Raw genomic sequence first — 19,976 nt, 5'->3', positions numbered from 1 at the left:
GCCAATTTGTGCCATGGGATTTTTCACTTTCATTGCTTTATTCTGACACTAAAAAGTAGATGTGAATCCCTTTTATTCTCACTATCCAGGCAGCAGTGTCTTTGCTTTTATTTCCTGTCAGGATCAAATATCAATGAAAAAATATTGAGAGTGCTTGAAAGCTCAGAAATACAGCCTAAGAACTAAAATATTTTCAGATGAATGCATGTGCTCTGTGAATAACATTTTGCAGTCACCAATCACAAATTGCTGTTTACTTCTCTAATGGCCCAGACTAATACTGAAATACAAATGCCCTTGCCAAGTAATTCAGAAAGTCAGTCATGTCACTAAGGTTACAGCTGCTTTTTCTTTTTTTTTTTTTTTTTTCCTTTGGACTAAGAAAAGACGAAGTCATCTATTTTTCACAAAACAAATCCAAAATTTAAAAATAACTATAGATTTTGACAAGTTTTTCCACTTTAATTTCTGTTATTGGGAGCCACAATATGTAACAGTACAAGTGCTGTGATAAACAGATGACGGGACAGATTACCATATTATCTTTTGAAAGCCAAAATAGATTCAGGGTTAGAAAGAAAGGAAATTTCTACAGTCTGAAGTATTGACACTGATTTCTCTTCCTGCCTTACTTGCCAGGCTAGGACCTTGCAACTGGTTTGCTACCAGTAACAGGTCTCTGACGTGCTGATGAGATGAGATGAGCCTCAAAATGAGACCCTGCAGAAGCACTGCTTGTCTGTACTAAGTTGGGAAAGTGCATATCACTGCAAGTTCAAATCCCTTTCCCTAGAACTGAATCTTGATGCCCTGTAGACGCTGCTGGTGATTGTAGCACCAGAGATGCCTAGTCCTTGAAGCCTGGAATCTGTGTGTTGAAGATTCACTGGCAGCCTTAAAAGCCCTTTGGCTCTGTGACTCAGTTTATTTAGGGACGTTAGGATAACTGACATCTATGCAGATAATTTGTAACAGTTTCTTGTAGCAACTCTAGGTGCTGCCATCTAAACTGGTAGGATGCTTCTTTTAGGTTTCTCAGCACAGGAAAGATGTGGACGTGCCAGAGTGGGTCCAGAAGAGGGCCACAGAAATAATCAGAAGGATGGAACACCTCTGCTATGAGGAAAAGCTGAGGCAGTTGTTGTTGTTTGGTCTGGAGAAGAAATGGTTTTGGAGACCCTATTGTAGCTTTTGGAAATTTAGATGGGACTTACAAGAAAAATAGGAAGAAACATTTTAGTAGGGTTTGTACAATAGGACAAGGGGTAATGTTTTTAAACAAAAAGAGGGAAGATTTGGACTAGATACAAGGAAGATATTTTTTACAATAAGGGTGGTCAAATGCTGCCACAGGTGATGGATGCCTCATCTCTGAAAACATTCATGGTCAGGCTGGACAGAGCTCTGAACATCCTAATCTATTTGAAGATGTCCCTACTCACTGCAGGTGGGTTGCAACTTTAAAGGTCACTTTTAACACAAACTATTCTATGATTCTATTATTATTTTGCTGTTTCAGCATTTCTGCCCAGATTTAATTATTTCTTTTCCCCTGTATCTTCTGTGGATTGGTTAGTGTACATTCCCAACTGCATAAAATGATGCACACTTGTGTTGAGAGGCACAAACATCCATTTATGGTTTTTATGCCAATGGATTGGGTTAACCCTTGTCGCCACAGGCCCCTAGTCGGGTAATAATTAGCATTGACTCTATGATTGCAGAAGGCCGATCAATTTCTTTATTATATCATCCTATACTATATTATACTATACTTATTAGGAAACTCAGTAACCCTTACAGGCAGTCTGATACAGCTTTGACCTAATTGGTCAATCAATCTAAACACCATCCAGTGTCCAATGAAGAAATCACCCTTTGGTAAACAAATCTCCATGACACATTCCACATGTGCATAACAGCAGGTGCAACTAGTGGAGATAAGAATTGTTTCTCATTCCTTTCTCTGATCTTCCCACAGCCTTCCCTGGGAAAATGCCTGGGAAAATCTGTGCCTGATCTCTGTGGCCAGAGAGCTGCTGCCACAAACCCTAAACACTGACAAATGGCAGGCTACAAAGAGTGAGTCGCATCACAGACAGTGTTCTGCATCTTCAGAACATGAAAATACAGCCAAGAACTCTTTATGGAAGTTGTCAAGAAGTTTTCAAAACTCACATTCTTCACAATAGATTCTAACAGAAGGGAAAAATTACTTAGACATTTATCACTAAATATATAGAATTCCCTAAATGGAAAACAAAATAGTTCATAGTTTATGAACTATATAGAAATTCAAATACAATAATTCAAAGTTCTTTGAATGATTTACATATGCTCTAAACATGTCATGGGCAAAGAAGTATTATCTGGTAAAGGCTTAAACAAACTATCAAATATTTGTAAAGATGTCTATCAGCTCTTTATAAAATGTTGAAAGCACCTGCTTAAGAGCAAGTAGTTCAAGTAACAACGTTGCCTGCACCAACTGGTCGGCTCCTTTCTCAGGTTTCAAGACATTTGGATTTTCCTGAAATATTTCAAACTATGATTCTTCAAGCACTCTAGTGTTTTCTCAAAGTTCTAGCAAAAGAGCAATCAGTATCTAGAAACAGCGATGGATCACTGACAGTGATTTATCTTGTTAGAGACAATGAAAAATTTTCTTGAGTTTAGTGTCATATGCCCTCAGTCTGAAAAGAGTAAGCAATTGGTAACAAAGCACAGGACATTGCCAAAATTTTCTGTATGTACTAAAATTGTCTTCACATTTTTCTTTTTTTGAGCTACAGGATCTAGTTATGTATGCAGAAGACAACTTTTCTGTGATTATCAAGATATACAGATCTTAAGCCCAAGTGAAGCTCTGCAAATTAAATACTAGTTTGGCATAATTTAATTAACTATTTCAATTAAAATGTAAGTCTGAACATTTGAAAGCAATAATCAGTATTCCCTTTATTTTTTCCTCATATTTTCACATTTTTCAAATTTTTAATAGGTTTATTTAAATGCATCTGGCATATTTTCAATGTCTCTTTGTTTGAAAATGCAGAGCAAGTTTCCTCATGTAGTATACCACAATCTTTAAATGTAGAGGCAATATAAAAATCATAATTCTCTTTCTTGATCCTCTTTAACCCTCCAGTTCCACAAACAATTAAAATCCAGACCATCAGATCCAACATCTTGCTAGAACAAAGAAGTCAGAATCTGAATCCAGACACAAGGATTATTTACTGACTGCCATTGTAGCAGACTTCTCTTATTCACAGTGAGACAATTCTGGTCTCCACTAGTGATACACTGCAAGGTGATAATTCTTAACCTCTCCTAGGGTCTCGTAAGCTAACAACAAAATACGGATTCCAAGAGCACATGGAACAAAGGAGAAGTTCTATTTGACACTCAGGTCCTCTGTGGCTCTGTGCTGTGTTGATTTTGGCTTCTGATGAACCATGGTGCTTACAGCCCACAGCTACAGCAGAGGGTAGCATATAAACCTGAGGTTTGTGTTTGGGCCTTTTTAGCAGCAAAAACTTTTGTTGAAAAGTTTTATATAAGCACCTACATTTTGTTTTAGCTGATAAATGGGAGACAAAACAAAGAAGTGAAAACATAGAGTAAGTAGATTAAACAGCATGCAAAAATACTACTTACAGTTAAATATCCTTTTATGGATAGCAGCCTATTACCAGGTCTAGAAAAGCATGAGATTATAACACTCAACAACGAAGCATACTACTGTAACATATTGGACCAGCTTGAGAACTATCCAAATTGCCAATGTCTACATTTCAGATGTATGTGTGCATACATTTTTGCATGGATATCATAATCTGAGCTATCAGAAGGCACTGTTTTTCCTGTAGTTATACAGGCTGGCTAGTTTTGGCCAAAGTCCCTTGGTACAGTAACTGGTATTTGTGAGGACAGAAACAAGGAATTCTTTTACAGCAAGCAGCATTTGAACTGATGCATAAATCACTACAAAATTATATGCTTTTTGAGTGTGATGCTTGTGAGAGATTCCCACACACACTGCACAAGAGGAGTTTGGGCCTAGATGATAAGGACTTGGAGGTGGTGTGCTCATTCTGTCTTCCACACTGATCCAGACTTCAAGATCAGGAGTGGAAACACACAAAACAATTTGACATTTGAATAGTGCTAAATCTAGGAAGGGAGATAAAATTATATCTTTTTTCTTGGAAACTCATGGTCACCAAAAGAATCTGTGCCAGCAATCAAGTAATTGGATTAAATCCAATACACATTTTCAGCAAACAGTATTTAATTCACAGTGGGCCTGCTCTCCTTGAGTTACAGCTGATCACAAATGCTTTCCAAACAGGGTAAAACTTCTGTTCTAGTTTGGTAGCAATTCACATTTGCTGCATGGTGAAAGGTTATGGTGAAAGGGTGTTGAGAATTAAGCCTACATGGTATCACAGATCTTGGCTCGTTGTACAGAGGATTTGTTAGGAAAGCAGCTACGTTGGTGCAAATCCTCTGTATTGGCAGAGCAAACAACCACACACACTACACAGTGTTGCAATCCATCTAGGTTTCAAGTGGGGATTAAATTCTGCAACTCAGGCTAGACAGGGGAACTATATAGCCACAAATGCTTACCTTGCAGAAGCACACATAAATGGAGGGACTTAGCCACTTCTTCCCCACAGCAAATTCATCCATGAGCTCTGTAGTCACATGTGTACAAAAATGATGGGAGAGGAGAGGGAGGAGAGGAGAAGAGGTGGGATGGGATAGGAATATTTTGGTCTGTTCTTGTACTGCCTCAGTTTTACATCTGAATATAAGGATGAATAAGCTTCAGACAGTTTAACACTCTACATTAGTTGATGATCTCTTTTTCATGGATCAATTTTGTGTAATTATTAAGTCATGCAAGATTTTTGTGATGAATTTTGTGCTTTACCAAAGGCTAGTTCAGTGTGGCTAAACATATTAACTACATTTAATAAAACTATGAAAATAAATGAGTGGAAAGGCTTGTCTTTATCCTTCTTCCATGGCATTGTTGTTCTTTCCAGTGTTCTTTAGAGTGTATTCTTCAAAGGCTTGTCTGAGCTAGTTATAAGCCTTTTTATTTAAAAAGAACAAACTGTATTAAGATATGATTTTGAGCAATGCCAGATAAACAGGAACTGTTCATCAAACCAGAGTTGATAAATGTTTATTTGTTTGAACCACTAGAACTCAGGAGCTCTGCTGTCACACTCCTGATATTTATGATCCCAAAGGAGTGGGAGATTCAGGTAGGTTTTCCAAGATCAGGAATGGATTCCCTCTGCATTACTTTTGTATAATATAGATTTGACATTTCCACAAGCTATTTCTCCTCAGGATAAAATATTTCACTGTTACAACAGTCTGCCAGTGAAATCTTTTCTCTCTCACAGTTTCCAAGTCAGCATCTTTACCCAGATAAAGCTTTGCCAGTCTTACGTAGGTTTGTCTGGTATGAACACAATGTGATTCATGGCAGTGATTACTTCAGTGTTTATAAAATTATTTTTATAACACTCTATAAGGATAAGATATACCTCCACCAGAAGGTTCTAGTGGACCTCCTGATGTTTTATTTGACTCTTGTTCTGCTCACAACTCTTACTGAACTATTTATAACGTTTTAGGTTTGGACTTGCCAAATCCTCATAGGGAAGAACTAAAACCTCTCACTCCTCTGATTTATTGTACTAAAGCTGTAATAAGGCCTTCTAAGAAAGGCTCTGAAAGCCCTCAGGAAGGCTCCTGACAGTGATTCTGATGTCTCTTAGGACAAAGAAGCAGACTTCAAAGCCAGTACAATCTTTGCCACACACAGATGTGGAGAACCGGAGCTCCACCTGCCCTAACACCAAATGACAGGGAATAGGAATGGAAGCCAGAGTTGGCCACAGCCTGCTGCAGAGCCAGAGAATACTCAGCAAGAGAATGCCACTGTCTGAAGCCTGTTCCAGACCAATGTGTCAGTAAAGGGATACAGTAACTACAGTCATAACCCTAAGACAATAGAGGATAAAACATTAGAAACATATCAATAAATTGTAGCATAATGAGCCATTGGCTTCCAACCCTGTCTGGAAAGCCTGGGAATTGCTCATCCCCATGTCCCATATGACCTCCTATGTCACCACAGTTCACTTGGCAGAACTGAACACAGGAACACTCCCTGCTCCACCATAGCACAAAGATCTATGCTAGGTTCACTGTCAGTGACTCCTATTGCTTCAAGGCACTGGTTGAAAACAGCTAAGAGAACTTCCAGAAAGCTCACAATCTACCTCCATCCTATAACATGTAATGAGTGCTGAAGAGTACAAATGCACTTACTATCACAAAACATATTTTGTTTCATTTTTCTGCAGAAAAAAAATTACCTCTACCAAATTTTTTATGCTTTAAGAACTCAGACATATAATGAAAGCCATGAGTCACCTGGAGCTACTCTAGTCAGACTAATGTAACTGCAGCTTGATAATGGTGTACCAATGAAAAGACTCACAATCATAAACAATTTTGTCACCTCAATATCTTCTGTGAATGAGGAAAAATCACAGTCTTGGCATCCTGACTGGTATCAGTTGGTCTTATGTCCTGGATTCAAGAGATATTGTCATAAAAGTTACACAGCTGTCAGCCAACAATTATTCTTAACAGCAAATTTTATAAATAGTTTTGTCTTCCATTCCTGGAAGCCTAGAACTTACATAGTTTCTCCTTATCTATTCCATGTGCACTTTGAAAGATCATGGCACTCCATCTCTGCTTATAGATTCAACACCTGTAATTTTGCACAAAAACAAGCACAATATTAAAAACATAAATTAATTTTTCAAAAATCAATAAGGAACTACAAATGAAAGTTGGTGGAAAGAAAGCAAGTGTTCTGTGAAGATCGTTAGCTTTCCATACTACTGCCTAATTAATTTAAGGCTGAAATTGAATTATCATACCTTCAAGGGCAGATGATTTACTAAATACTTGGGTTTTTTTTCCAAATTAAACATACAATCTTAGTATCCAAGGCATAATTTTAATGTAATGAAAATATCCTACACCCAGTAACTATAGATCAGTGAAAAAACAGGAAATCCTGCCTTTACTGGCATGTGAAAGTAAGTAAATAAGACTACCCTCAGACTAGCAAAGTTTCCTCTCTGATACAGCTGAGATGCTGCCTTGTGTCGGACTCAGTCTGGGATTAAACACGAGAATTCAATTTCTAAAATTGTCCGTCAAGGACCTTTCAAACAACCTAAATTCATTTTGAAGTGCTGAAGGAAATACATGAAACAGAATCAAGCCCTTCAGTGTTCACAAAACACAGCTGATTTAAAGCAAACTATATAACCTGTTGTGTGGGTGGACTTTTATCTCCTGTGGGTTTAGTTAGCAAAGCTAAAAATATTAGCCAATACAAGGTTGGGGGCTGTCCTCTGAACAGATGCAGATGATAACCCGTGTGAGCTCAGCTGTCTGCTCCAATTGCCTTGCAAATGATAGTGTGTTTCCAGCACAAATTACAGGAATTTAGATAGTTTGTTTGTACAGAGTGAAATTGCACAACTATACAATTCTGCACACAAATACTGTGGGAGCATGGTGGAGGCTTCCTCGTTGGGGCTCTAAATATGAGTTACCAGGATTCGGTATAAATTCTTCCCAAATAAAATAATCCTTCCAATACTGGGGAGTAACTATGGCCTAGCAATCCTTCTTTGTCCTTAGTACCACATATGCAACAAAGGTCATTATCTTTTGTTCACTTATTCTAAATTTTACATTTAGCCAAGTTGCTACCAGTTTCTGTCTTAATGAGGGCTTCACAATACCAGTGCCATTTATTTTATAGGCTCAGCTCCTGAAATCCTGTGATCATTCTCCCACATTTTTTTACAAATGTAAAACAGGGTATGCTAGTGTTTGATAGCAGTCTAAAGCTGATTTATGGGCTGAAGGCAGTCTGTCCATCACAGAGCTCTACACAGGCTAATTCCCCCTGCTGCACAGTTCAGCATCCTGATACAGCATGTATGTATATTGCACTATTCATACAGTATACAGCAGGTACATGTCAAGCCTGCATGAGTCCACATGGAAGAACATGAAATGAAAATCATCAAAAGAAGAAAGATTCAATGAACCCTGCTTCTCTTACGGTTTTTGTGATATGGGTGTTAGGTTCATTAGTTCTGCACAGAGTGCCTGATCTCTGCCATTGAGATAGGAGAGCAGTCTGGCCGCAAGCCCAGCCTGCCTCTCTACCTGCAATACTGCCAGCTCCTGCTGTCCTTAGACCCTGTATCTCAGCCCTTCCCTTTCAGAAGGGCTGTGGTGTCAGAAACTCCCCGTGACCACCATTAAACATCACCGACGTGAAGCACTGGCACAAGGGCTGACTGCCTGGCCCCCACAGTCCTCCCAAATCCCCGTCAGCAGCACAGGATGACCCAGGGTGGAAAATTGAGTCCAAGATCCTGAGTAGGCAGAAAATTCCTTTAACACCAGACTACTGGGCCATTCGTCAAATTTACCTAAGCATTTCAGCAATACGTTCTACAACCGTTTTAAATGCCTGACGGAGCTGGTTTACTTACGGAATCCCGCTATTGTTCTCTTTAAAGACTTCTCTTAGCGTATTATTGATAGAGAGGTCAGACACCCTGAGGGCAGTGTAAGTGGAAAGCATCCTGAGCGGAAAACAGGCTTAACTTTTTTTTTTTTTTTTTTTTTTTTTTTTTTTTTTAGCTACGATTCAGCATGAAAGTTCTGTGTGGGTAAACTGAGGCGAGCGGTGCGGTAGGATTTACTCGTCAGCAATGTTAAACACAGGAGAATTCACAGTTCAGGGAAGCACACACACCTCGATCCACATTTCACTGTGCGGATGCTCTCAGGGAGCAGGGAGGAGGCGGCTGGGGACCCCACCCTCCCGCGCACGGAGGTGATGCCATTGCGGCCGCTCCCCGCACGGGGCCCCGGAGGATTTCCTGCCGCCGTAGCCCCTCAATTCCTGGAAACGATCTCTCCCGAGGGCAGGAAGGGCGAGCGCACCGCCGCCGGCAGCCCCAGAGCCCCGTGAGGGGCGCGGCGACCCCCGGCCCCTCAGAGCGGAGCAGCGCGCGCGCCGCCCCGCGCCCTCCTCTGCGCGCGCTTCCCGCCGCCGCCGCGCGCGCGCTGCCGTAACGGCCGCGGCAGCAGCGCCGCGTGCCGGGGCGCGCTCACGTGACGGCGCTGGTTGGCTGGGACGCGCGCGCCCGCTCCGCGCCGGGCACGGCACAGAACGGAACGGCACGGCACAGAGAACGGCAGAGAGCGGCACGGCACAGAGAGAGAACGGCACGGCACGGCACGGCACGGCAGAGCGGGACGGCACCGCACCCGAGACACCGCACCCCCTCCGCACCCCGCTGAGCGCCACTTCTGTCCTGTCCCCGGCCGGTCCCGCTCCGCCCTCAGGTGAGACGCTGCGGCCCCGGTGGCGGGCGCGGGACGGGCGGACGCCGCCGCCGGTCGCTGTGCGTGACCCGGCGCGGCCGGACGCCGTGGGAAGCTGCGGCGGAGGAAGGAGCGGCGGGCGGCTGGGGCACCGCGGGGCTGGGACCGGCGGGCCGGGGCGCTCCGCGTTCCGGGCCAGCTCCTGCCCCAGGACAGTCTCTGCACCTGCCCGCCTCGCCCTGATGTCCCGTTCCCTTCCGCGGTAAGGTCAGAAATGCTGACAGCTCACTTGGCTGTCAGGCGGTCCTGCTGCATCGCTCCTGAGCCATTCCGTACCGTTAGACGCGTTCGCTGTTTCTCTGGTTTCTCACGGTGCAGGCAGGGCGCTGGGCTCTTTATCACTACACCTGGCATGACTTTTATGCGCTCTTGGCTAACCCCTGTTTGTGAAAATGAAATGGACAAAACTAAAATCTGTTCCTATTTCACTTTCTGGGTTTGGCACATTTGCCATAGAAATGAAACTTTCTTCTCCTGTAGTGTTGGGGAAGATGAAATAGACCCAGCGTTCCCCGCAGTGTCGAATCTCCAGGCACTTTCTGCATGCACTTTGTTTGAAAAGCAATTTGCTGAATTAACGTAGCATGCACAAAGATAACTTGACATACTAGCAGCGTACCATCAATCTCGTGAGCAAAAATGGAATATTCCTGCCCTTAGGTTTCTTTTTAATCTTAAATTATTAATGGTTCTTTGCATTACAAGAATTAAATTCGTAATTGGTACAGAGTGCAAATGCATGTAGAGAACTGAATACAGGAGGAGCTGGTAATAAAGGAGGACATGCCTCCCTAAAAGACCTATCAGGAGAATGACATTCAAGAGCTCTTTCTCTTCTTTCCAGTTGTTGAGAACCTCTGGGGAGAAGCAATAGGCCGTACCTAGCCCAACTCTTCTGCAGCTCTTGGAAAAAAAATGAATGATAAAGGAGAAGACCTTTTCCCTGCTTGGGGAGCATAGGAAATCAGAGCTTTAGAGTTACTTGCACTTTCGTTTAGCAGCTGCTTAACTGAGTTGTTGTGGGTGCTCTTAAGATAGGGCTAGTGGCAATCATAATATCCCATCTTCTTTTAGAACCTGATTGTCAACTTCACACCAGATATTGTCATTTGTACTTAGTTAAATGGAAATATTTATATCACACCTCATCATGCTGTTGTATGTGTAATCAATACAGGAAAAAGTTCCTTCTTCTCTGAGAGATCCCAGAAAAAAACATACTTGCCAAAACTGAAATAGAAAGGGCAAAACACTTGCATTTGCTGTGGATCCAGCAATATTAAAGGTTTGAATGTATGTTGAGAGGAAATGTTGATTTAGGTATCAATGGGAACTAACATTTTTACTGTCTGTTCAACCATGCAATGAAGAGCAAGTGAGGTGTGTCATAGTAAAGATTACAGCAGTGAACTAAGGTTCTGCTGTTTCTTTTACTTAAATTTCTCCCAGTATTTGAGCTTTTAAAGGCAAAAGTTTGAAGTGAGACCATATTAATTAAGTCAGAAACATAAGGCTTAAAAGCAGTTTTCTTCCATGTAATCCTTCAAAGTTTGTTGAAGAGATTTGGGGCAGATGTCCTGTGAATACATGTTGTTACAGAAACTGAAACCAATGCACAGAGATGATGGGCTAGTTAAAGGAAACTCATTAAAAAAAAAAAAAAAAAAAAAAAAAAACTAAAACTTGAGAGGATAGAATTCTGCAATATTGTTAGTTTGGTAATAATAATAATAATAAAAATCCCCAACAAATCAAACAAAATAGGAGTGGGGCAAAGGCTGGATCAGCTAAGGCTTCTTAACAACACAAAGGTGAAGGTGAGGTGGATTTGAGGGAAAAACTGGGCTGAGTTTTCTTGAGTTTTCTGTAGTGTCAGTGTATAAGAAGAGTGTCTTGTCTGTCACAGAAGAGGCTTCTAAACCAGATTACACATGAATGTTGGCCACAAAGAGTCATCCAGGGAGCCCAGTGTTCCACCTGGCCTCTTTTGTGTTCCTTCTGGGCCTGGTTTGCACTGCAAATGTTTCACTTGCCAACCTGCAGCAGGTGTTCCTGTTTCTCACCTCCCTGCCTATTTAAAAGAAATTCCCCACTTAGGAGAATTACACCATTACCTCCCTCACCGAATTACTCTGTGTTCCAGCAGGTTTTAGTTTCCCTCAGCCCATGGTGACCTTGCTGCATGCCCTGCACACGGTATCACGGTGTGCTTGTTGCTGTGGGTGAGCTTTAGTTGGGGTACTGCCTGCCTGGGTGCAGAGCAGATGGGGGAGAGAAGGAAGTGCACTGCCATGACCAGAACTGATGCTTTCTCTGCAGGAACACAGGGTGAGGGTCACAGCAAGGCAGCTCTCTTCTCAGCTGGGAGCTCCTCGAGACTCTGGTACGGAAGGTGCATGTAAGATTTAGCTGCTCTGTTCTTCTGAGTGCAGATCATCATAGAGAGAGATTGCTTCCACTACCATGGTGTGAGAGATGGTTGTATTTTGGAGTTGTAATAGAATAGAACAATGCTAATTAAGAATTCAACTGTCTTCAAAACCAGAAAGTGGAAGACTGAGGGGCAGGGGGATGAAGGCCATAAACTTTTATCTGTGAAGTAGAACTTTTAGGCTTATGCTTTAGTAATGATGAAAATCAGGTTTAGCTGCATTTCTATCTGCTTACATTCTTCAAACAACTGGTCTCACTTTACAGCGTAACAATTTAAAAAATATCTCAGCAAGCAGAAGAGTCTTAATGTGACCTTTAATAGGACAATAATGTAAATGATTAATGACTGATAAAAAAGAATTGTGAATGAGCTCTTGGAAGGGCTTTACACATCTGAGAGTAAGAAGGATCTTGATATGTCCTTTGAGGTCATGTCTGTAGATTTTAATGAGGGTGAAGCAGAGAAAGGCTGTTAGAAGCAAATGAAATCTCAGTAAAGTAAAAACATAGAAAGCTCTGGGTTTATGATCAGATAAACCAGATGTTCTTTTTTTAGTTTGTTTTTTTTTTTAAATAAATGTTCTGAAAGAAGCTGCAAGTAACTTCTAATCTGCCATCAATACTCAAGAAGCAAGTAAACAGTTATGAATGGTACACTATCACATAAGGTATCTATTTAAAGAGTTTTAGAGCCCTGAGTATGCTAATGTCACTAATTAATAATTTGGGGAGCTGTTTAATTGTGGGTTAAGGCTGTTATTTGTAGGGCTTACAAAGCGGGTTGTCTGGGCCTGCCTTGGTGGAAGTAAGGGTGAACATGGTAGAAAAGATGGTGAGAAGATTCTCCACAGTAGTAGCTGCATGTAACATGGCAGTTCAGGAAGACTGATATGTCTTTGCCACTAAAATGCTTATTGATAAGTAGCAAAGGGGAGGGCAGGACTCCTAGAGGACATAAACATCATGCCTCTAGCTCTTGTGTCAATTCTTGGGGCTTGTCTATTCCACAGAGGTGGAATCAAGTATTCATTTTCTGTTTGCGCTCTTTCTTGTGTTGTGCTGGGTATCTACAGAAGGTTGTAATTTCTGTGAGAAATTAACTTCAGTCCTAAATTCAGTTCTGAAATGACCTGATAAGAAGGGAGAAATGCCCAGTGGGCCACTATTCTGTTCATTTGAAGACTCTGCATTTCACTGCTGCTATTCAAGCTATCCTGAACCTCTGAAGCCTACTTGTGCCCCCGAACTTTGATTTTAGGGCAGCATCTGAAGTGAAATCAATGTTCTTCCCACCTTCAGTTCTTGGAAAACCTCCACCTTGCTCCTGGATGGGAACCAAGCCACAGTAAAGTAGGCATTTACCAAACCCAATGAAGGACATTTATGGTTAATTTCATTTTTTACCAAAGTGGGGAAGCAACATAGAATTCCCAGTTCATGTGTCATCAGGCTGTCAACTCATATTTTAGAGTCTTGTCACCTTGAAGGTGGCCAAAAAATCCCTCCTCAGTCTCTTGCCTAAGAGAGAGGAGCTGGTTAACTGGGATACAGCAGTGTTAGGTTCTGACACCTAAGGTGGTTTGGGTTTTTTTTTTTAATCTAAATCCATAAGGAAATTATTAATGAAAAAGCTTCATTTGACAGAGTTGTGTCAATCTCCAGTTATGCCCAAAAGCTCATCAAGCTACCCATGATTTCTTCACTGCATTGGAGCAAAGAGTGTCTTAGTAAAGATGCACTTTACTTTAGTAAAGTTTACCTGTTTGAAACTTTAAAAGACTGTTTTATTGACCAAGCAGGCCTGTTTTACAATATAAAATGCATCATAAAAGATGTTGTTGCTGTTGCATGTGAGGTAATTTTAGGTTGAAAATAGTAAATTTTTTTTTTCCTTCTTTCCTCTTTAGGAGTGCCACGTTAAGAGAAAGACATGAAGTATTTATTTACATGAAGTAATTCTGCTTTTGATCAAGCTGCTAAAAATGGATGTGAACATTTTCTCCTGTGTGGTAAGTATCGACAGGGAGAAATAAACAAAAACCTGACTTGTTTCACTTAGTGTTGCCTATCACCATTGCTCTTCTGACCAGCAGCTTTTGGTCAAGTGTTTTAGAGTTATAACATTTGTGTCTTGGCAAACTTTGTACCAAAAGTCTTAACTGAAAAGTCCTACAAATAATATTTTCATTTACAGGATTAGTCAGCTTTGTTCTGATATTCCTGCAGATAAAAACAAATGTTGGTGCTGCAGGATTGGTAATGAGCAGCTTCTGCACAGAGTAGCTTTTGACCCAATGTCAAGCTTTTTTCCAAGCATCAAAGAAACGGAAGCTGCAAAGTCTGATGTTCAAGAGCGAATACTCACACACAGACTAACTGCAGGTGCAGGAAATGAGCGAGATCCTGGGATGAAGGAAGAGTTTGTACCACAGATATGTAGGTACTTTTCCATGCATCCAGGCAGCTTTCTGAGTTCCTGCTCTATGCAGCCTAGGGAAAAATAGGGCTTTTGCCAGCCTGAGTTACAGGTGTATATTTATATTGCTTTTGTCAAGCATCACAGCCAAATCTTCACAGTTCCTGCAGTAAGTATGTAAGTTAGTAAATACAAATACATGTCCTTAATTTAGGATTGTGGGAAAATTCAGGTTGTAAGGAACTTCAGGAGATCATAGAATCAAACCCTCTGCTCGCAATTTGGAGTAGTCAATGAACTTAGGTCATTTTCATCCACTGGCCTTCTCAGTCTGTTATATGTTCAGAAGTATTAACAAAAGATGGATTTATAGCTTTCCATATGTATTAAATGTACGTTATAATAATGCAGATAGGGACATAAGATGCTACTAAATTTGTCAGAAGGGAGAATGTTTTAATTAAGAGAGGATTTCACAGGAATGGTCTATTTCTCTGAACAAAGGAAACAATAAATCTCTGATGTGTTCATTTCTTGCAATTGCAAATGAAACCTCCACAGGTCAGCTAATACTGACCTAATGTCATGCTGCCAGTATTTTCAAGACAGGTTCCCTGCAAGAATTACCCCTTCCCAGGCATCTCTGGGGAATTGATTTACTTACTTCCTCCTGTAAACAAAATTGCTTTCTCATAATAAAAGGAAGGGAAGTGAACATTTCTTATCCTGTCTGAAACTTGTTACTGAAACATTTCCTCCAAAGTATAAATATTTGTTCATGGGAAAACATAGTGACAATGTGAATAAAAATAAACATCTTGTCAGGAAGCTTAGGGAGCAATCTCCCCCCTGGGCTCTAAAAGTAAACACAAACCAAGCATCCCTCCTGCCCTCATCATTGTGTACTACCAAGAAGAACATTTTGTGAGCCCTAGGTGTAGCTACTTCCACTGTTTTGGCCAGGGAGGATTATACAATGAAGGGGTTAATCTTGTCAGGAGAAAGACATTTTAGCATTCAGAGCCTCATAGGAGGGTCAATGAAGTGAAGAGACACTTGGTTTACTTTGGATTTATGCTTATCTCAATGTGCTTTGAATTGATCCCTCAAAATTGGTAATTTAATAGCTTTAATAGTTACATTAGTAATTTAATGAGTCCCTTTCAGGACGTCATCAAAGACAAACATATACTTTGTGAATAAAAATAGAAGTAATTTTGTAGGTAATGCAGTTCCTGAAAGCCAGTATAAAGTATTACACATATGCAAGTTGTGATTGTCATGGTTTAACCCCAGCCAGAAGCTAAGTACTATGTAGTTGCTTGCTTAGGTACCCCCAGTACATAAGAGGGGAAGAGAATCAGAAAAAAGGTAAAACATGTGGGCTAAGGACTGTTTAATAATTGAAATACAATATGATAATCATTGGAATGAAAAGGGAGCGAAAAGAAAGGGAGAGAAATAAAACCCCAGAAAAATAAGTGATGCATACATGCTGGCTGAGGCCCAGCCCAGCCCTGAGCAGCAATTGGCAGGTCCCAGCTGACTCCCCCAGTTTATATACTGGGCAAGACCTTTTAGGGTATGGAATATCCCTTTGGCCAGTTTGGGTCACCTGTCCTGCCCTGCTCCCCCTCAGCTTCTGTGTACCTGCTCACTGGCAGAGCACTGAAATGTCTCAGTTTGGAGTGAGCACTACCAAGCAACACCTACAACACCCGTGCGTCATCAGCTTTCTCAAAGTGAGTCCAAAACACAGCTCTGTACCAGCAACTGGGAGGAAAATTGACTGTATTCCAGCTGAAACCAGGACACTGATGCTGTGAATTATTTAATATGCATTCACTGATCTCACCATCAAAAAGTACCTATTGAGGGAAATGGCACACCCAAGAATCCGAATATCTCTTTTCACCTCTGCTCCCAGTGTCAAGCCTCGCTTCCCAAACTGTTTTAAAATGAATTTCTGAGTAACATGTATAGCTCATATAGCTAAATTACAGAACAATATTCTCAGAAATTTGCTGTTTCCACACCAGTTCCTGTTGTTTCTCTGATTTGGTCTCTTCTCAAAGTGAATATTATCTGGAGGTTTGAAAAAAAGCTGACTTGTGGATGGGTATGTGCTTGAATCAGAAAATGCTACATCTCTGGGAGATGTGTCTTTATAGAGGTGTTATTTACTCCTTAATATCCCAGTCAAAGGTTATTTGCTTTTGGGCTTCTATGTCACTTGAGGCATTATAAGACAAGTAGTAGTAAATTTAGCTGTCTGGGTAAAGAAGCTACTGCTCTCTCAGAGATTAGTGTCTTCACAGTCAGTGGAATAAAATAGCTACTGCCTCTACAGTGCAATCTGGCACTTGAATGTATCTGACAATTCAGAATGGTAAATACAAAGTTCTGGACTGTGCAAAGCCAGCAGAGGGGTGCGTGTGCAACAGCAACCTTCAGCAGAATTAAATTTATCAGAGGAAATTTTATATTTTAAAACTGCTTGAACTAGTTCTTCTCAGACTTACAGCTGCTTGTGTCTAGAGATTAGAAATGTGGGGGACTGCCTTGTGGGGTGGTTCAGATGTGAAAAGAAGGGCAGTGTTGCTGTTTGTTGCTTTTGATCTTTGTAATTAAATTTATGTTTTCTAGCACTGTTTATCATACTGTTGAAATCCATATTTCTAACTTTTTAATGGCATTTGCTGTGCTTTACATAAAGGAGAATTACTGTTTTTCACAACACCTATGCAGAATCAGGAACAATTTGTTACAGTTAGCTGGGAAAGGAAGAAAAGAAATTATGCAGCTCTGAAATGTCCGTTATTTCAGGGAGCTTAAGCATCAAGGTACCCAACATAAGAAATCAAAGCTGGGATATAAAATCAGTGCTGTAACATCAAAACATTCTCTTGCCAGCTGGAATTACCTGTCTCTCACACCTCTGGAAGCAAGGGCCTAGCACCCTCAAAATGAGGATTTGGAGTAATAAAAACATAGTATGGTAAGAGTACCTGAGCTTTAGCTGCTTTTTGTTTTCAGCTGCTTTGTCAGTGGTGAAATTTTCTCTGCATGGGCTCCTAGATGTGCTCAGCATGGGCAGGTGTCCCAGTAATTGTCCTGAGCAACAGGTACAGTTTACACTTGAGATGGATGTATGTGTTGTGGGGCCTTATGGCTGTCCACGTTTCAGTTTTGGATTTATGGCTGTTCCATAGCACTTGAACTTCCTGAATTTGTCACTTCTGTTTCAGAGACATCTTTCTGACTATCATGTGAGCTTATGACAATAGTGTAGATTATTGGTCACTAAATACAGAAGAATGTTTCATAAAATACTTTACTGTCTTCTAAGGAAAATACCTGTGGGTCAGGCTTTCCTTGAGGCAATCCAGCTGTCTCCATTGAATTTCTCCAGGGGTGAATTTTGTTCTTTTAATTCTCTAATGTGTTTGCAACACTGCTCCCCACTGGCAACACTATAATTAAGAAACTTTTAACTTATTATAACGGTACAATAGTCTTTTAGCTGTAGATCTGAATTTCAGCTAGAAGCCTAATGTAAAAAACTGGAACGGTGGAGGAGTGTTTGTCTTCTGTAACAGAGGCAGTTTGATGACATTTTATTGTCAATTTCTTCTGTAAATAATTTGTGCCTTTTCCTGCAAAAATATTTTGGGGACAAGGTGTGGGAGGAATTTAATTCTCTTGAAGATTTTATAATGCTACAAAATGCACCCTGCTCTAGAAATTTTGTCAATATGTATGGGAGTAAATAAGATTACCTTTGTAGTTCTTCTCTTCTTCCTTTACCCAGGAAAAGAACTCTTGCCTGACTCGGAAAAGTCTTGCTACTTAGTTGAAAGAGGAAAAAAACCCTGCTAGTAGATGCTTTGGCAGTATGAATTTCAAGCAATGAGTGGATGAGAAATTTCAAGGCACTAGAATATTTTTGATTTTGTTAAAGCTCCCTGAATGCCTGATTAGCTTCAAAACCACTGCTGCTGCTGGTTCTAGTTTTTTAATTTTACAAAGGTATATTCTGTTCCTGATGTATTTAAATGCTGAACTTCTAAGTGTAATAGGAAAGTGATGTCTTTTACTCAGTACTCCAAATTATGCAGTATACACACACTCCTTTAAGCCCTCTTATTTGTGCCTAATCTGTAGTTCAAACCTGTAACAGTGATACCTTTCAGGCAGGTCCTGGAAGTAGTCCTACAGCCTCTGTGAAAACTGCAAACATATGCAAGAACTATGTGATTTCATGGTTGATAGCTTTTGAATGGTAGCGTTTAAAAGAACAAAATCCTTCTTGGAAACTATTCCTAATAAACATAATTAGGGAAGTCTCATCAAGCAGCCTGTGGTGAAACATGCAAACTCTCTTTATTGCCTGCTGCTTAGACTTGGAATCACTTGTGTGTGTTTTCTTGTATGGATCACTTGTGTGCATTCTTCTGCAATTTCTGCAATTACCATTATCCTTCAGCTACACTGTTTTGCTAGAATTTATAGGAAGTGTTTCAGGGAGTAAAAGAAATTCATCAGAACCAATCCTGGTAATATTTTTTTCTGCATATGGTTTATGACCTTAACTCATTGGGGAAACAAAAAAAAAAAGAAAAAAAGGGAACTAGATTTGTTTTGACATATTGAAGTAAACCACTAAAATACATGAGTGGCATTTGGACAGTATAAACCTCATGTTGATATAATCCAGTCTAACCCACTGAATTTGTTGTGTTGCAAAAATGCAGGCTCTGCAAGGCAGTCTTTGCTAGCGTGACTAAATCATGTCAGGTCTTTCCTTCCTGGAAAGGTCTTACCTTCCTGGAAAAACTTTCTCTTTCAAAAAAATGAGTGGTTCTAAGGTATAAACTACAGAGAATATAACAAAGTTTGAATTTGGTCTTGAATTCATAAAATCCCACAGTGTTGTTACTGTGCAGAATCACACTGTTCAAAATAAATGAAGAATTGTACTGTAACCTTGGGAGGGGGGGGGGGGATTGTAACCCAAATAAGCACACTCTTTGAATAACCTAATTAAAAAATAGTGAAGTTACAGGTGCTTCATTCATTTCTGTTTTGTTTCAGCTGCTTTAAGTTATCATCTTTCTAAGACAGGCATGTAGCAACTAATTCTGTGGACTTTTTCTTCTTGAATTACTCCCCAAATTGAAGCCCAGGGGAGTCCCTGGAAGCTTTTCCTCAACAATTTCAGGAGGATTTATATCAGGCTCTTAAAACCATAACTGGGTCTTACTTTCATGTCTAGCTCACTGTGGGACAGAGGTGCAGAAGAATAAGTTGTAGCTAATAAGGCTGTTTCTCTAAGATCACTGATGATGAGATTAAGCTGCCTTTGATTCTTCTACTTAATCCTCATCTGTTGGTTTGACAGCCTATAAAGATCAGAGTATGGCTAGTGGCTGCTTTTCTTGTATATAAGCAGTGATTCAGAGACCAATAACACTAGGCTTTGGCAACTGTGAAAAAGGCCACAAAATCCACTTTGTTTCTCTTCCTGTCACCCTACCCAACGTTTTCCAGTTCCTGTAACCAGGGATCTGTGTTCAAGACTTGTCCTCATCATCTCTTT

The 19,976-nt window shown here is 40.6% G+C and overlaps 1 protein-coding gene and 1 long non-coding RNA gene across 3 annotated transcripts in view; one reads left to right on the top strand and one right to left on the bottom strand.

Annotated features, from left to right (window-relative positions):
• Nucleotides 1–4,634: 4,634 nt before the first annotated feature.
• Nucleotides 4,635–9,155, bottom strand: LOC128791557 (uncharacterized). The gene is made up of 4 exons (XR_008432073.1): nt 8,894–9,155; nt 6,738–6,811; nt 6,554–6,624; nt 4,635–4,703 (listed from the first exon to the last, which is right to left on the bottom strand). It is a non-coding gene; the product is annotated as an uncharacterized LOC128791557 (long non-coding RNA).
• Nucleotides 9,156–9,325: 170 nt separating this feature from the next.
• Nucleotides 9,326–19,976, top strand: part of RHOBTB1 (Rho related BTB domain containing 1) — a 49,137-nt gene continuing 38,486 nt past the window's right edge. Inside the window, exons 1-2 of one of the 2 annotated variants that reach the window (XM_053949147.1) lie at nt 9,326–9,489; nt 13,869–13,970. The gene's annotated coding sequence lies outside the window, so the exon portion shown is untranslated. Of the gene's footprint in view, nt 9,490–9,655; nt 9,731–13,868; nt 13,971–19,976 lie in introns of those variants that run through there. The other variant, XM_053949148.1, reaches the window with a different exon arrangement.

The sequence above is a fragment of the Vidua chalybeata genome, chromosome 8 (assembly GCF_026979565.1).
Source record: "Vidua chalybeata isolate OUT-0048 chromosome 8, bVidCha1 merged haplotype, whole genome shotgun sequence".
In the NCBI taxonomy this organism is placed as follows: Eukaryota; Metazoa; Chordata; class Aves; order Passeriformes; family Viduidae; genus Vidua; species Vidua chalybeata.
Note: the sequence above shows the minus strand (reverse complement) of the source record. Positions and strands in the feature narration are given on the sequence as shown.